Source organism: Gossypium hirsutum, chromosome A12, assembly GCF_007990345.1.
Source record: "Gossypium hirsutum isolate 1008001.06 chromosome A12, Gossypium_hirsutum_v2.1, whole genome shotgun sequence".
In the NCBI taxonomy this organism is placed as follows: domain Eukaryota; kingdom Viridiplantae; phylum Streptophyta; class Magnoliopsida; order Malvales; family Malvaceae; genus Gossypium; species Gossypium hirsutum.
Window position 1 is genome coordinate 95,781,775 of NC_053435.1, and position 16,556 is coordinate 95,798,330.

Here is a 16,556-nt window from a genome sequence, read left to right on the forward strand (position 1 = left end):
CCATTTTCAAACAAAAATGGTTTCGACAATACTCTCAAGGGGAGAATAGGGTTCGGACATTAGAAACAACATTACAAATAAGGACAACTAGAAACCTTTAACATAAAAAATAAAACGAATATGAAAAATAAAAAAAATTATAATTCCACTTTCTTTTCAAGAAATATTTCATATTCCACACTTTTTCAAATTTTAATAAAAATAGTATATTATAGTGTGTGATTTTTTAAAATATAATACAATATATGATTTAATCATATTATTTTCTCATAAATTATTTAGAAAATTAAATTTGAAATTTCTTAAAACAATATTTGCAAGCAACATATGAGTAGAGGTGTTCATGGGATGGGCCGGGCCGGACCTAGTTTGGGCCGGGCTCAACTAAAAAAGCATGCCCATTTATTGGGCTCGGGCCGGGCCGGGCCCAAAAAATGGGCCTAAAATTTTGTCCAAGCCTGACCCGAATAAAAATACTAAAACCCGGGCCCGGCCCGGCCTGGCCCGCCCGTATTAATTTTTTATATTATTTTTAAATATATATAATACATTTAAAATACAAAAAATATCAAAATAAATATTTCCCAACAAATTAAAAATAAATTTTAAAAAATATGTAGACTTAAATAACACTAAGATAAATGCAACTTAACAAGCAAATGCTTCTAAAATAATAAAAAATTTAACAAATGCCTTTAAAATAATAAGAAAATTAACAATAAAATAAATTTTATACAATATCCAAACAATAACAACAAAATAATAACAACATAATAGTAAAATGGTAGCGAAATAGGGAGAAAACAACAAGAAAATAACATTCAAAAATAAAAAAAATATGCAGATTTTTTTTGTCCTTTAGTGATTCGGGCCGGGCCTGGGCTAAAAATACTTTACCCAAGGCCCGGCCCATTTTTTAAACGGGCCTTATTTTTTTGTCCAAGCCCATTTTTCAGACCTATATTTTTGCCCAAACCCTCCCACATTTCGGGCAAGCCTATATGAGTAATACTAGAAGCAATGTTAGTGATCTGTGCCAAAAACAGTGCTAGCGATTAGTCGAGTTGACGAATCATATTTTAGCCATCGAACTCAAGTTGAATTTTTTTCAAATCAAGTGAAAAAATTTCGAGTTAAGTCTAGTCGAGTTAACGAATCATATTATTTATACTCAATGTTGTGTTTACATGGATCGATTATTTAATTAGTAGACGAAGTACAAAGTTATTTAACTACATAAACAATATAATTGTTTTACCTTTTAACTTAATGAATAAATATTTATTAAAACAACGTAATTTTGCCTTTTAACTTAATAGTTTTGACTTTTAACTTTAGAAAAAGTAAACATTTATCAAAACAACGTAGTTTTGCCTTTTCTTATTTGGATTTTCAGATAACTCGAATTGTGTAATTCATATTCGAGTTAAACCAAAAAACTTAATTTTTTATTCGAGTTGATCCTTATTACTTGATTAAATCAAATAAGTCGAACTATTTAATTCAAAATTTGAATTTTTTTATCGAGTTTTTCGAATCAAATCGGATTTTACTCACTCCTAACTTCAAGCACTAAGTATGAACAAGATAGAGAAACAATGAACAATCGATATGTTGCGCAGCTCAATCTTTTTACGTCCGCGAGGCCTTGCCTAGAGAGATAATTCACTATCTTAGCAACTCGTACAACAAGTGATTACAACTTCTATCATTCACTAGATTAGACTCCTCACTTTTGTACCTAAAATCTGGACAACTCTTTTATAAGTTTTCTCCTGAAAACTTAAGACTTTAACCAAGTAACACACTTGATTTTTTAACTTAATGCACTCAAAATCAATGTTCCTCAATGAACAAGAATAAATGCTCTTAGTTCAGCACATCACTTTCACCTATATATACAAGTCTCCTTAATTGATAAAAAATCTAGAGTTGCTAACATACTCTATCAACCACAACTAATCTTCCCATGAAACTAGGAAGAGAATAAGCATAAAGAATATCTTAAATCAGCTCAGGATAAGTCTTGAATTTCCAAGATATACTTTCAAGTTTTGCCTGATTCGATTCGATTCGATCCATTAAACTTGGGAAGTTGATTGCTTTGATCCAAATCCAAACCAATCTCCAAGATATGTTACTATGTGTAGTTTAGATATAAAAAATAGGCTAGTTGTCGTCCAATGTATCAATTAATAGGTAAGATACAAAAAGTTACATGATATTGAACAAAAATATCATGTAAAGAAATTAAATAAAAATCAATCCAAAATAAATATAAAAGAGAATTCACATATTTATTAAAGTGGAACATTAACATAAAACTCAAAATTTCTATAACTTTAATATTATCATTGAGTGAATGCCTCGTTGACAATGTTATATGATGTTCTAACTAAAAAAAATAAAAATAAAACAAATTTGTGTTAAATAAATATTACTTTTATCAAGTGTTAAAATCTCCGCCTATAAAAGGTAACAAGTGTTAATAAATAGTTTTATTGAATGGGGCAATTAAATATATTTTTTCATATATTTTAATATGGTAAAATTGCTATGAATTTAATAGAATTAAAATTAAGTTAAGAAAATAATTTAATTGGATAAATTAAATAAATAATATTTTGAAAAATAAAAAAAAATAGTTATTGAGTTGGATAAATAATTGATTAAAATTCTAGATAACATATATAATTGTACCTAATACATAAAACATAAAACGAGCCCAAGAGCCCATCTTATAAGATGAGGGGTGACAAACCCTAGTACCCCTTAGGATTGCCGTCACCCCCATGTATCAAGTAAAACTATTATATCTTTTCTTATAAATAAGAATTATGAAATGACCTAATTACATAATAAGAAAATCGTTATTTTGTTAGAAAATTGTAATTATCCCAATTTGCCCTGGCCAATTAAATTTATTTACAATAAATAAATAAGCCAAATAAATAAACCAAATAGATTAAAATAAATAAACCAAAATAAAAAGCCCAACTTTATAACAGTCCAAATTAATAGCCCGATTGGCCTAACTATTTTACAGACCTGAGTATAAAGACCCAAATGTAAAAATAATGGCCCAATGGTCTAATCTTAAAATAGGCCCAAGCGACCCAAATGATTGGTTGCAGAAACTTAATCCCTAGCCCAAGTTACAATAGCCCACTGCTAAAACAATCCCAAACGGCCCAAAAGGGCCCAACAATTTGAGAATACCAGAAACCCTAGAGGTTTCTAGAACATGCTAGCACCGCAGCCAGCCAGGCAATCGGGCTTTCACGAGTGGTTTCCCACACACGGCCTCGCCACGTCATGGTCTTCTCCTCCGTACAGTCGAACTTGCGAGAAGAAAAAAGATAAGAATAATAGAATGTAAAATACAGTGAAAAAATAGCAAAAAAGGAAAGTTAGTTTTTGTAATTTTTATTTTACTCAGCTATAAAAGCCATCGTTTGTACTGTAAAAAGGACTTACGCATACTGGATACAAATACAAGAAACCATTAAAAATCAGTTTTAGAAAGGTGATTTTAAATCTCGTTTTTTCTTTTGAATTTGCTTCTATTCTCTTTGATTTATCTACTGCATGTAAAACAAATAAAGAAGAGGGACTTATCTTTATAATGGCCTTCGAATCCTTGTTTGATTCGTTAAAATTAAAGCTTAAATAGGGATTAGAAGGATATGGCTTCAATTAGGATCGAGCTTGGCCTTCGTGTGACGCCATCCGCCGACTATGGTGGTGAAATGGCGGTTAGGGTGAAGAACCGTCTAATTCGGTCGAAGAAAGATAGGAAGCTTAGGTTTTTTTTTGTGTTGATTTTTCTTAATGACTAGATGTTTCTTTTAGGGTTTATTTTCGTTTTTATAAAGAGCATCAGACGACGTTGTTTTAGGCCAACTTCAATGGTCTCAAAACGGCACCGTTTAGGAGCAATGGCCTGACAACCCGACCCACACACGGTTAAGATCCGCGCGTTTTGGTCTTTGAGGGTTACTTGCGCTATTAATCCTTCTCTTTTGTGCTAGCATCTGATTAGGCCCTCTTCATATTTTCTTTGTTTTTTTAATTTTCCCCCAAAATTTGCGCATTATTTGAACTTGGTCCGTGCCTAAACGTTGCGTTTTGGAGAATTGGGGTATTTACAGTTTTAATCCTCGAATGTTTGTGTGCGTTGCACTATGGTCCTGATTTTTGTTTCAATGGTTTATTTTATTTGTTAATTATCCCTTTTTAATTTGATTTCATTTCAATTGAATTGTTTTTTTCATTTTAATATGTATAGTTCTTTATTTTTTAATTTATTCAGCATTTTAAAAAAACATTTAAATATACATTTGACTTACTCTAATAATTTAGTTTGTTTTTTTTTCATTTGTTTAATTATATAGTTATTATTTTAAAATTCTCTTTTATATCACATTATTTTAAAATTTTGTATAATATTTAATTTAAATTATCCATATATATTATTATACATATATAGTTTATGATAAAGTCAGTTTTATTCTACATACATTATTAATCTTATGTTATTTTATATACATAATCTCTTTTAAATCTATTTATATATATATATATTTTCCTTTCAAATCTATCGTGTATATAGTTTTTGTTTTAAAAAACATATTTTATTATTTTTTGTTATTTAAAAATTATTTCATGTACTATTACCTTATTATATATTGTTTATGATTTTTTATTATATGTGTATTATCAAACTTTAATTAAACATGTTTTGTTTTTAAAATCTTTTGTACATTATTTATTCCAAATTTCTTTTTTCGTAATATCTATTTTAATACTCATTTATATATTATTAGTTATATATATATATATGTAAACTATTTCAAACCTTAGTATGTGTGGTTCATTTTAAAGTTTTTCATATATTTAATAGTTTTTGAATGGTTTTACATTATATTAACTCCCAGTTTCCTTATTGTATTGTGTATTATGTGTTGTTTCTTAGTTTTCATATTATTTCATATATTATTGTTGCATATTGTTTATTAGTCTTTTGTATTATCATTTCAATTGTTATTCATCAATGTTTGAAAACTTGTTATATTTTATTCTAATTTGTTTATTTGATTAGCTATATTTTTAGTTTTCATTATTTTGATTATTAATGTTAGTATTTCAAAATAGGATGTGAGCTCATTGCTATTGTGTGTCTGTTAATTTGTTTTTACTTCTATACTATTTTCATTCATTAGTAAAGTTCGGTATCCATGTATATTGTTCCATGTTTATAATTTCGCCTTTCATTCATGAGTCTCACGTTGTAATTTTCAACTTATCGATTCAAGATTAATTATTCCATTCTATTTCAAGTCAAGCTAATGCGTTTTGAGCTGGTTTTATAATTGTTTATTTGAAAATTTCACAAAACAAAGGCAATGTTTGATGTTTAGAAATTCAAGAAATCGTGCCCTAACGTGCTGGGTTTTGATTTTCCGTTTGTCCAAATAATCAAGTATCCCTTTAAAATTTCATTCCTATTTTCTAAACTTCAAAACAAGGCAATGTTCTATGTTTGGAAATCCAAGAAATCGTTCCCTAACGTGTTGGGTTACGGTTTTTCGTTGGACCAAATAACCGAATATCCTTTTGTAACTTTCAAATGTATGAGCTTTTGGAAATCAAGACTCGATCGTGGTTTCTAGGGTTTAAAAGGTCATGTCCTAACGTACTGGATGTGACATTTTATTCCTTCGTAACAAGAGAATTTTAACATTAATTTGAGTTATTCAAATGTTTTAAAAGAAACCGTATTTCAAAATCTTTTAAAATTTCAGACATAAGGACATTATTTAATCAATTAGGCACCAATTCTGGGCGTAACGAGGGTGCTAATCCTTCCTTGTACGTAACCGACTCTAGGTCCCATTTTCTCAAATTTCGTAGGCCAAAATTGATATTTTAATAAAATAAAATGTTTTATTAGGTGATCCGGTCACACCTAAACAAAAAGGAATTGGTGGCGACTTCGTACCTAGTTTTAAAGTTGATCCCTGTGTTTTTCAAAAATAAAATAGTAATAATTCATTTACAAGAATAAATTTTATTTTTTGAAAAGCTCAACGGTTTTGGTTCTCATAAAGAGGAATTAACTTTTCCACTGAAAGTTAATAAAAGTTTTTATTTTGTGTGTTTGATTCATTTTGTTTGGGACCACACTCAAAGCATTTTAGGGTTCAAAAATAGTGGAGAACATTGTTTTGTAGAAAATCGAGAAATGACTTAAGATTCCCTCGTACAAAACTCAAGTAATAATTTAGTTTAGAGTTTATTATTATAAACATCACATGGCTTGATTTTAAGAAAAATTTTAAACTTTCACTGAGCCTAAAAACACTATTTTCCAAACTAATTTCTCCAACAAAATTTAACATTAGAAACATTCTAAACTTCCAAAACCTCATCAGCAACAATAGCTAATTCTGCTTCTCTCTCTAAAACTTTCTAAGCACTCAACAATGTTAATTCAAGAAACCTTTAATTAAACTCTATTCTAACTTGATCATTAGTTAACTCACTCCTTTCTAAACTTATTTCTAACAAAAAAATTAATCCAAAAATAACAAAAAACGCAAGAATTAAATCTCTCTAACTTGGAAAATGCTCAAAAATGGAGAAAATGAAGATAAAAAAAAATAAAAAAATCAAGGATCAAGAATCATGAATCATGAAAAATGAATCATGAATGGATGTTAGAAAACACTTAACCTTACTATAGAAATCAAAGATTGATAATAAAAAATAAAAAAATAATTTTCCTCCACCCAAATCTAACCTCAACTGCAAAGAAAAGAAAAGAAATATTGACATAGAAATCTTTGTTTAATATATGATTTAAATGAAAAATAAACTTACCTTTACATTAAAAGAAAGCAAGTTTTGAAGTTAAAAAGAGAAATAGATGCTGAGAGAATTTTCTAGAGATTTTGATGCAACTATTGTGGAGATGGGAACAAAGAAAATCGTTCCTCAAATCATATTTTCAAAAATAAATAATTGCAAAAATAGGCTTGGTTTATTTTCAACTTAAGGACCTTTAACTCTTCAAATTATACTTCATCATATTCTCACATTAATTCCTTTTAATTTCACCCATAGAGCTTAATTACTAAATTCTCTAATTAATACCTTAATAAAACTATTAATTAATAACCCTCTAACTCCTATCCTGCTCATTCTCATAAAATTTTCAACTTCACTTCTCGAAATGATTCGATCTAATATTAAGATTTTCGATACAAACAAAAATCTATTTGTTACAAAGTTTGACCCAATTTTTTAGTTTTTTTTTTGTAAAATATAACAATGAATTACATAGACTAAATCATAGACAAGTTATCAAAAGTGCAATATTCCTTTAATATTTCTTTAATCTCCAAAGGGGGTTCCTCAAACATGTGTAAAGCTTCATCACTCATCAAAGCCATTTTTGCCAAAGCATCTGCTACCCGATTAGACTCTCTTGGAAAATAATTCAAGGACCACTTCTCTTCAAAGGCTAGAATTTGTTGAATCCTCCTTATTAGAGAGCTTTTTAGGCCATTAAGCTTGCTTTCGTAGATAGAGATAACATTTTCAAGGTTATCAAACTGAATAATGACCTCAACATAGCCTTGTTTCTGAAGGAGAAGTAGACCATCCAATATTCAACCTTTACTGAACATTTTCCCAAAAAGTGATTGTATCCTAAGATCCACTTTCCTTTGCCATCATGTATTACTCCACCTGCAGCAGAGAAACTAGACATAGAGTGAACAGCACCGTCAGTATTAAGGCAAAAACACATACCTTAATTCTGATGAATGGATGTATGTTTGGGTAAAAATCCAACGCTGCATTATGGATAGAGAAAAAATGCTTCACCCAATTATAAGAGGCGCTGATAATATCCTTAGGACTCATAGAATCCCCTTGAAAAATGATTGAATTTCGGTTCTTCCAAATGCGCCAAAGAAGCATCTGAAAGAGGCAAGTCCAAGTAGAGTCACTTGTATTAATGGTAGAATGAGATTGCAGATTCGAGAATAACCACTCCGAAATATTAGCAATGAAGAAGCTTCCAAAATTATTAGAAAGGATGACTTGTTTCCAAATTTCCTTCGCAAAAGAACAATCCCTGAGAGTATGAAGAATATCCTTCATTAAATGGCTACAAAGATGACACGATACGTCTTCGCAATACCTCTTTTAACCCTTTCAAAATTGGTTAAAAGTCGCTGCTTAAGAACTAACTTGATAAATTGTTTGATGCGTTGGGGCCCCAGAATCTTCCATACAGTACTCTAATTCACATTCTTCGGATTCCAAGACTCCTCCTTAAGCATATAATGAGCACTCTTCACAGAAAAGACATCAGTCGTCGTTCTAGACTAAAATATAATATCTGGCCTGATTAAGTCTAAAGGAAGATGAATGCTAATGATTCGTTTGACCACTTCTTCTGGCAACCACAATCTGAAGAGATCAAGTTTCCAATCGCCATTCTCCAAAACCATCTCATTAACTTTACTCTTAGGAACAATATTGCCTTGACCCGGGACATACTGATTAAGGGGTCCTACATTAGGAACCCAATTGTCCTCCCAACAACGAACAAACCTCCCATTACCAATAGACCAGATCATATTGTTGCACAACAAAGGCCAAGCTTTGGCAACTGCTTTTCACATATAAGAGCCTTTGTTCATCATAATAGAATTTGACAAACTCTTATGGAAGCCATACTTAGCTCTAAGGACCTGAACCCATAAAGCTTCAGTCTTTGTAATAAGGCTATAACCAATTTTCATCATGAAAGCTTTATTTTAATCCCCCAAACGCCGTAATCCAAGACCTCCATGTAACTTAGGCTGAAAAATATTATCACACCCTACCAAATCCAATTTCCCTTTCCCTTCCGCAACCCCCCAAATGAACTGCCCTGCTAATTGTTCAATAGAGTCGCAAATCCCCTTAGGGACTAGAGTTGATTGCATAAGATAACTTATAATAGATAACAAAACTGATTGTAGAAAGGTAACCTTTCCAGCAAAAGAGAGTCTCTTAGCATCCCAGCTAGATAGCCGACTGCGAACCATTTCCACCAAAAAAATTACAATGTTATTAGTATCCTTTTGGTGAAAGAGAAAAACCCCGAGATAATGACCCAAGCCATTAACTTCTTGAAAGCCAAGCATGTCATTGATCTCACTCCTTAAGGATTCGTTAACATCCGTGGAAAAGAAAACATCTGTTTTCCTAGCATTTTCCTTGTGACAGGATAACTCACAAAAATTAATAAGAAAATTCTTAAGGAGGCCACTATGAGTCAAATCAGCTCAACTGAAAATCACCAAATCATCTGCAAAGAACAAATGTGAGAGATTCAGTCATGTGCGTAATAGTCGAATGGGGCTCCACTCCCCTGAAAAGATACCTGCATAGAATCTACGGTCCAACCATTCCATACAAAGGACAAAGGGGTATGGTAACAAAGGACATCTTTGTCGAATACCTCTAACTGGTCTAAACTTTTGTGTTGGTGCACCATTCCATAAAACTTGCATAGAGGATAACGAAATGACATTCATAATAACTCTAACCAAGTGAGAAGGAATACCTACTGCATTGAGAAAAGCTTCTACAAAGTCTCATTTGAATTTATCGTAAGCCTTCTCCAAATCGATCTTGATTGCCATCCACTGGAGCTTCTTCTTGGATCTCATTGAATGTAACACTTTTTGGGCAATAATGACATTATCAATAATGCTTCTCCCTAAAATGTAGCCTACTTGTTATTGACCTATGATGTTTGGAAAGATACTGTTAAATCTATTTTCAATGACCTTCATGACCAACTTGTACAACACAGAGCAAAGACTAATAGGTGGAACTGCGAGAAGTTTTTTGGGTTTAGAACTTTAGGGATTAACACAATAAGTGTGTTATTGAACTATGGTTCAACGGATCCTCCCTCGAAAACCTTCTTAACCCACTCAAAAATAGCTCTCCTTATATTATCCTATTGGTTTTGGAAGAAAGCAGCTTGAAAACCATTGCTACCTGGGGATTTCAAGGGCAATATATCAAAAAGGGCAATCCGGATTTCCTCATTTGTAACACCTCTCCCAAGAAAATCAACATCTTCGGGACTAAGGCTTGGAAAAACACTAGGAGGTAGAATTCCTAACAGACCTGGATTCTCCCTATAAAAATTCTAAAAAAAGTTAACTGCTTCCATCTTAAGAACTTCATGATCAAAAATCCAATCCCCATCAGCATTACACAACGCAGTGATTTTATTGAAATTCCTTCTCTGAACCATTCGCATGTGAAAGTAGCTAGTATTACGATCTCCCAATTTTAGCCACTCACACCTTGATTTTTTCTTCCAGAGCATCTCCTCATGATGAAGAATATTTTCAAGCTCATCACGAATGATCACTTTTTGCTGAAAAAGAGAATTAGATTCTGAGAGATCCAAAGCATACTATATTTTAGAAAGCTTGTGCATTAATTGCCTCTTCTGCTGATTTATATGACCATAAACACATTTGTTCCATCTTTTAAGGTTATACGTAAACTCAACAATTGCACTTGTCTTATTACCATTAAAGCTCCAATTATTCTTAACAAAATCAGAGAAATTCTGGTGATGCAGCTAGCCAGCTAAAAATCGGAAAAGGCGATTAGGAGCACAATTAACATCATAACAAAAATTCAAAAGAAGTGGGCGATGATCAGATTTAATTCTAGGAAGATGGGTAATCGAACAGTTAGGAAAGGATTCCATCCAAGCATCATTCCCCATAACCCTATTTAGTCTTTCTGAAAGATCACCACGATACCCCATGAACGGAGGACCCTGAAAACCCAAGTCATGCAAATGAGTTTTATCCATAAATTCACCAAAGAACTGGCATCTGCGACCTTTGACATGACCACTTTTTTTATCTTCTGAAGAGAGGATGGCGTTAAAATCTCCAATGGCCATCCAAGGATCACACTCACGTGGGACTGAGTGACTTAAATCGTTCCACAAAATTTTCCTTTTCTATTTGTCAAGGCTCTCATACACAAAAGAAACAAAGATTGGATGAGGATGCAAATTAGAGCAAATACGAGCCAAGATGAATTGAGGATGATTACCAACCATCTCCAAATCAATCGAAGGTTTCCAACCTATCCAAATACCGCTAAAAAATACTACTGCTTCCATATAATGAGATTTATACCAGCTTAACTTAACAATAATTGTGTCAGCTTTATCCCCACTGATTCTTGGTTTAAGAAGGCTAATTATATCACGCTTATGTTGATTGTTATACTCACGAAAAGCTCGTAAAAATTTATCAAACGCACACCCCTGCACATTCCAAGATAAAATAGACAAATTCATAGTAAAAAATTAAAAAGAAAGAAAAGAGCTTGTAACAGCCTATTTTAGAGTTAATAGGAACAGTGGTTTCGGGGCCACTAAATCCGGCGAGTAGGTTTTTAAATATTATATTTAATATTTACAAGTTAATTGTGATTTTAAAAATGTTTTTGATATTGTGATTTTCGTTTTATAAGCGATTTATTGAGTTCAAGTGGTATGACCTTAAGGTCAAGTAGGTTTAGAAAATGAGGTATCAGAACCTCATTTCTATAAACCGAGTCATAAATATTTTTATAAATATTTACGGAGTGGAAATAAGATGGTATTAAAGTTTCGTTGAAAAATTTTATCATTTCGATAGTAAATTAAGCAAAAAGGACTAAATTGCATAAAGTTTAAAACTTGTGTGCTATTAATTAAGGTGTCTAATAGCTATGGTTTATTAAAGTGAAAGTCTTTATAAGAATATTAGACCATTTTTGTGTTAATGGATAATAGTGGAATGGTAGTTGGAGTAGTTTTAAATGTTTTTGAAGGTTAATATTGTAAAATAGTTAATAAGTGTTTTAATAAATAAAACAAAATAAAAATTTGGCTTCATTCTCATCATCTATTGCCGAAAGTTAAAAGAAAAAGAAGCCATTGAAGCTTCAAAGTATTCGGCCATTGCATGTTAAATTGGTAAGTCCATTTTGACTCGGTTTTTAGTGATTTTTACGTTTTTGAGATCGTTGCTTCGTAATCTAGCTAGCCCGTACCTCTAATTTTAAAATTGTTAAAGTATTTGGATGATGCCATTATTGAATGTTTGAGTATCTTGATGTTTAATGATAGAAAATAAATCTTTGATGTTAGATTAATAAGTTTTGTTAAGTGAATTTTGGTAAAAAATGTCAATTTTGGATTAAATTGTGAAATGTGAAAATTTAGCAATTTTGGATTAAATTGTGAAATGTGGAAATTTAGTGGTTAAAATGTGAAATTGTGAAATATATGGGTTGTGTGGGTGTCTTTGAAGGTGTTTGATGTTTTTGGTATTAAATGTGATGATAGATGAGTTGAGCTTGATGAATAAGGATAGTTGTGGTTAGATAGATAGATGGTAATCGGCTATTAGAGTATAATGCAAGAATTGTACATGGTAGTTTAAAATAAGGCTTGAATGAGAGATATAATTGCCGAATGATCAAATAGTTAATGAATTGAATAAGTGTTTAAAATGTTATTTGGGTATTGGTGTTGTGTGCTAGCATGATATGTATGTGTGATTTAGGTGAAAAATGTTTAAATGATAATTATGTTTGAATAATTACCCAATGACATTTTGGTGAATGAAATGAGTGATTGTTTGCAAAGTGAGATTATTGAAAGTTGAATTAGATGATTTATAGTAATCGGCTAATGGGTTATTGTGGATATAGATGCCGAATGTGGACTTAAGAAATTAATTGGAAAATTTGTTATTTATTTAGGTGATAGAAAGTATGAAATGGTCTTATGTGATACGTGTATATAAGTAGATGGAAATGAAGTGTCGTATATTTTTGTGTATGGGATTAATTGCACTTTGATTATAATGTGCATGATTATTACTATGTTTAATATGTGTGAAAGCCGAATATACTCATAATACAATGCTTGATTAGTTGTTTAACAATAAGTTAAATTAGTTTAATCCAAGTTCAAGAGCATAAGGAGCCAATTTTGGATAAAGGGAAAGCGAAACTAGTCGATTAGTCAATTCGTAGTTATTCGATTAAATTCAAGGTAAGTTCTTAAGTGTTTGTGTTTGATCATGTTATATGCTTAAGAGTTGAATAATCATAATTAAGAAGATGTTTGATTGTATATATATATACATATGTTCTTTGTGTTGAATGAATATTAAATTAAAGTTATGAGCCGTATGTGATTAGCATATCTAGTCGACTTTGATACTATTAAATGATGTACTAAGATATGTGTTCCAATGTGGAAATTAAACCCTATGTGGTTGAAAGGATGAAAATCTTTGTTCATAGATATGTATTTCAGTTATATGTAATTGAAGTATAAGTTATGAAAGTATGAAAGAACAGGTGAATTGTTTATCGAAATGTGATATTCGGGCCTCGGCCTAGCAAGCTTTAAGCTGGTGAATAATATTATCGGGTTTCGGGCCTAGCAGGCTATAATGCCGGTGAGATAATATCGGGATTCGGGCCTAGCAGGCTATAATACGGGTGAAATGATATCGGGCTTCAAGCTTAGCAGGCGAAATGCCGGTGAATGAGTTCAGACTTAAAGTCTAGCAGGCTTTGTGCCGGTTATGAATTCGGGTTTAAAACCTAGCAGGCTAAATGCCGGTGATTTGACAAAAGTCTAAGACTATGAGACCTTGTGTTAAATCGGCAATTGAATTTGTTCAATACATTAAGTTGGCCAGGTATGTGATGTATACTTATGCATGTTAGATCGATTGGAATTGAATCATGAATATGAAATGAGAAGCATAGGTGAAGATGTCATATGTGTATGTGTGTATTCGGTCATGGTGAAAGGTTATATGAATTATGTTAAATACCATTTAGATATGAATGACGAAAGTAACTGTGGTTATGAAATGGTACAATGGTTGAATTCGGTTGAATTAAAGTTGACACTGAAGTATTTAAATGCCTATGTCATATATGTGAGTAAGGGTAAAACCATCGTAAATTATCGATAAGGGTGGGCTATGTGCGGAACCATCTTATAATTGCTAATTTGAACGGCTGTGTGCGAATCAATGAGCATGATGTATTGTATTGAGATTATGCTTAAGTGAAATTATAAATATGTGATGAAATTGATTGGTGATATACATGTTTAAATAATGTGAATGCAAAGAATGTGTGAAAGAGTAAATTTGTAATAAATCTACTTGGGACAGCAGCAGTAACGTTATTTTGGAAAATCACCATAAATTGTGGGAGTTGACTTAGAAGCTGAATAAATTATGTAATTAAATCTTAATGAGTCTAGTTTCTTATAAAAGAAACCATGTCAGCAAAAGAATTGCTGATAATGAGATATTTGAAGTGGCGGGGGACAGAGTCAAATGACTTTGAGGTCCCCTGTTCTGTTTTTAGAAAATCATTATAATTTGTACAAAAATGGTTATAAGATAAAATTTATATTCTTAGACTCCTTAATGAGTCTAGTTTCAAATTAAATCAACGAGAACATATTTTGAATTCTTTACAATGAGAAATTTGATTCGTAGTGAAGAGTGATCAGATTAGTTAAATAGTGAAACAGGGGAAACTTTAAGAAAAATCTGGTATTGATTGGCCAAACCAAAAACTCTTAAAATTTTATGGATGGAAGATATATGAGTCTATTTTCAGGAAAAATTAACGGCAATTGATGTGGAGTTTCGTAGCTCCAGTTATAAATAATTTAGTGACTGTTGCTCAAGAAGACAACTTGTAGTGAATTTGTGATTATGTTGTAAACATTGATAAAATTTGTTAATGAGTTGCTTATTGTTTTCTTATGAACTTACTAAGCGTAAATCTTACTCCCCTTTTCTTTCCCATATTCCCTAAGGTTGCCAGGTTAGCTCGGGTTGGAGGCCGTCAGAGATATCATCACATTGCCGAGTCTACGCTATCGGCGTAAGTAAATCTTAGTGTTTCGAGTCTATCGAATGTATAGGGTTGTAAAGTTGAGTATGTAATATTATGATTAAGCCAAAAGACTTTGGCTTTTTATTAAGGTAGTTTGATTATTCATATGCTTGTATGTTATTATCTCCTGTGATGTGATTTATAGCATGTATATTTAGAATTTGAATTGTGATTTATTGTTGAGTAAGTAAATGATACAAGACTAAGATATTGGTAAATATTTAATAATGCCTAATGAATGTTTTGGGGCCTTGTAAGCCCGATTATAGGATAATAAACGCGTGTACGAAAAGTTTAAAATTGATCAAAAAAAATTTACGGCCTGGTTTTATATAAATGGTTGAGTTTAAATCTGGTAGCACCTCGAACCCTGTTCCGACGAGGGATACGGGTGAAGGGTGTTACAGAGCTTATCTTAATGGTGACCTGCAGAAGAACACTCCTTTCGCTCTCCTTTTTTCGCGATAAATACTTAGTAGATTTTACATTAATTTCAGACACAATAAGCTTTGCTGCCCTCTTCATAGAATCAACAAAGGAACCCAGATATTTTCAGAGTTCTTAAAGCGATTACCTGGCCCCTTTAAGGTTTTATTAAGTTTCCAACCTCTTTTTGGACCAGTTACTTTAGCATTTGCATTCTGTCCCTTAAGGGTCTCCCTAGGTAATTTAATTTCAGTCGGATAACCACTTCCCCTATCTCCTAGCTAACAAATTCTAGAATGCTGCTCTTTTTTAACACAACTTGTAACACCTCTAACCCATATCTGTCGCTGAAACAGGGTTATGGAGTATTACCAGACAAACAGAACATTAAACCAATCTAATCATACATTATTACAAACATAATCAAATTTCATTCAAATACATTCATAGTGTCCCTTAATCGAGCCCTCGAGGCTCTAAAAATACTATAAAAACAATTCAGGACTAAATCAGAAACATTTGGAAAATTTAAGAAAAAGTTGAAAAATTTTGGATTGCAAGGGTCACACGGCCGTGTACCCTTTGAAATAATCTCACGCGCCCGTGTGCCAGGCTATGTGCTAGGCTTGGACCTACAGGGGACACACGGTTGAGGCATACGTCCTTGTCTCAAGTCGTGTGGCCTCAAAATAAACCTTAAAATACAAGTTTACCATTTCAATTTGCTTGAACCTTAAGAAACTCAAATACTAACCAAACTACCAAATCAAAATGACTTTAATCGGGTCAAAAATGCATCAAAACCAACCTAATATGTGTCTAACCAATGTACCCTCATTGGTACCACAATTATATACAACTTTACCTCGAAAATACACATTAATTTAATTCATCAACTCATTTCAGCAATACCAAAACAATATACCTAATAAAGTTACCACAATCACAACAATTCAAATATATGTAAGCCACACATACTAGCATAACAACTATACTTCATTCTCTTACCATTTGCAAATTGGTTATTTGCACAAAATATCATTCATCACATTTACACAAGCCAAACATTGACCAAAATAGCACAAGAGCCTATG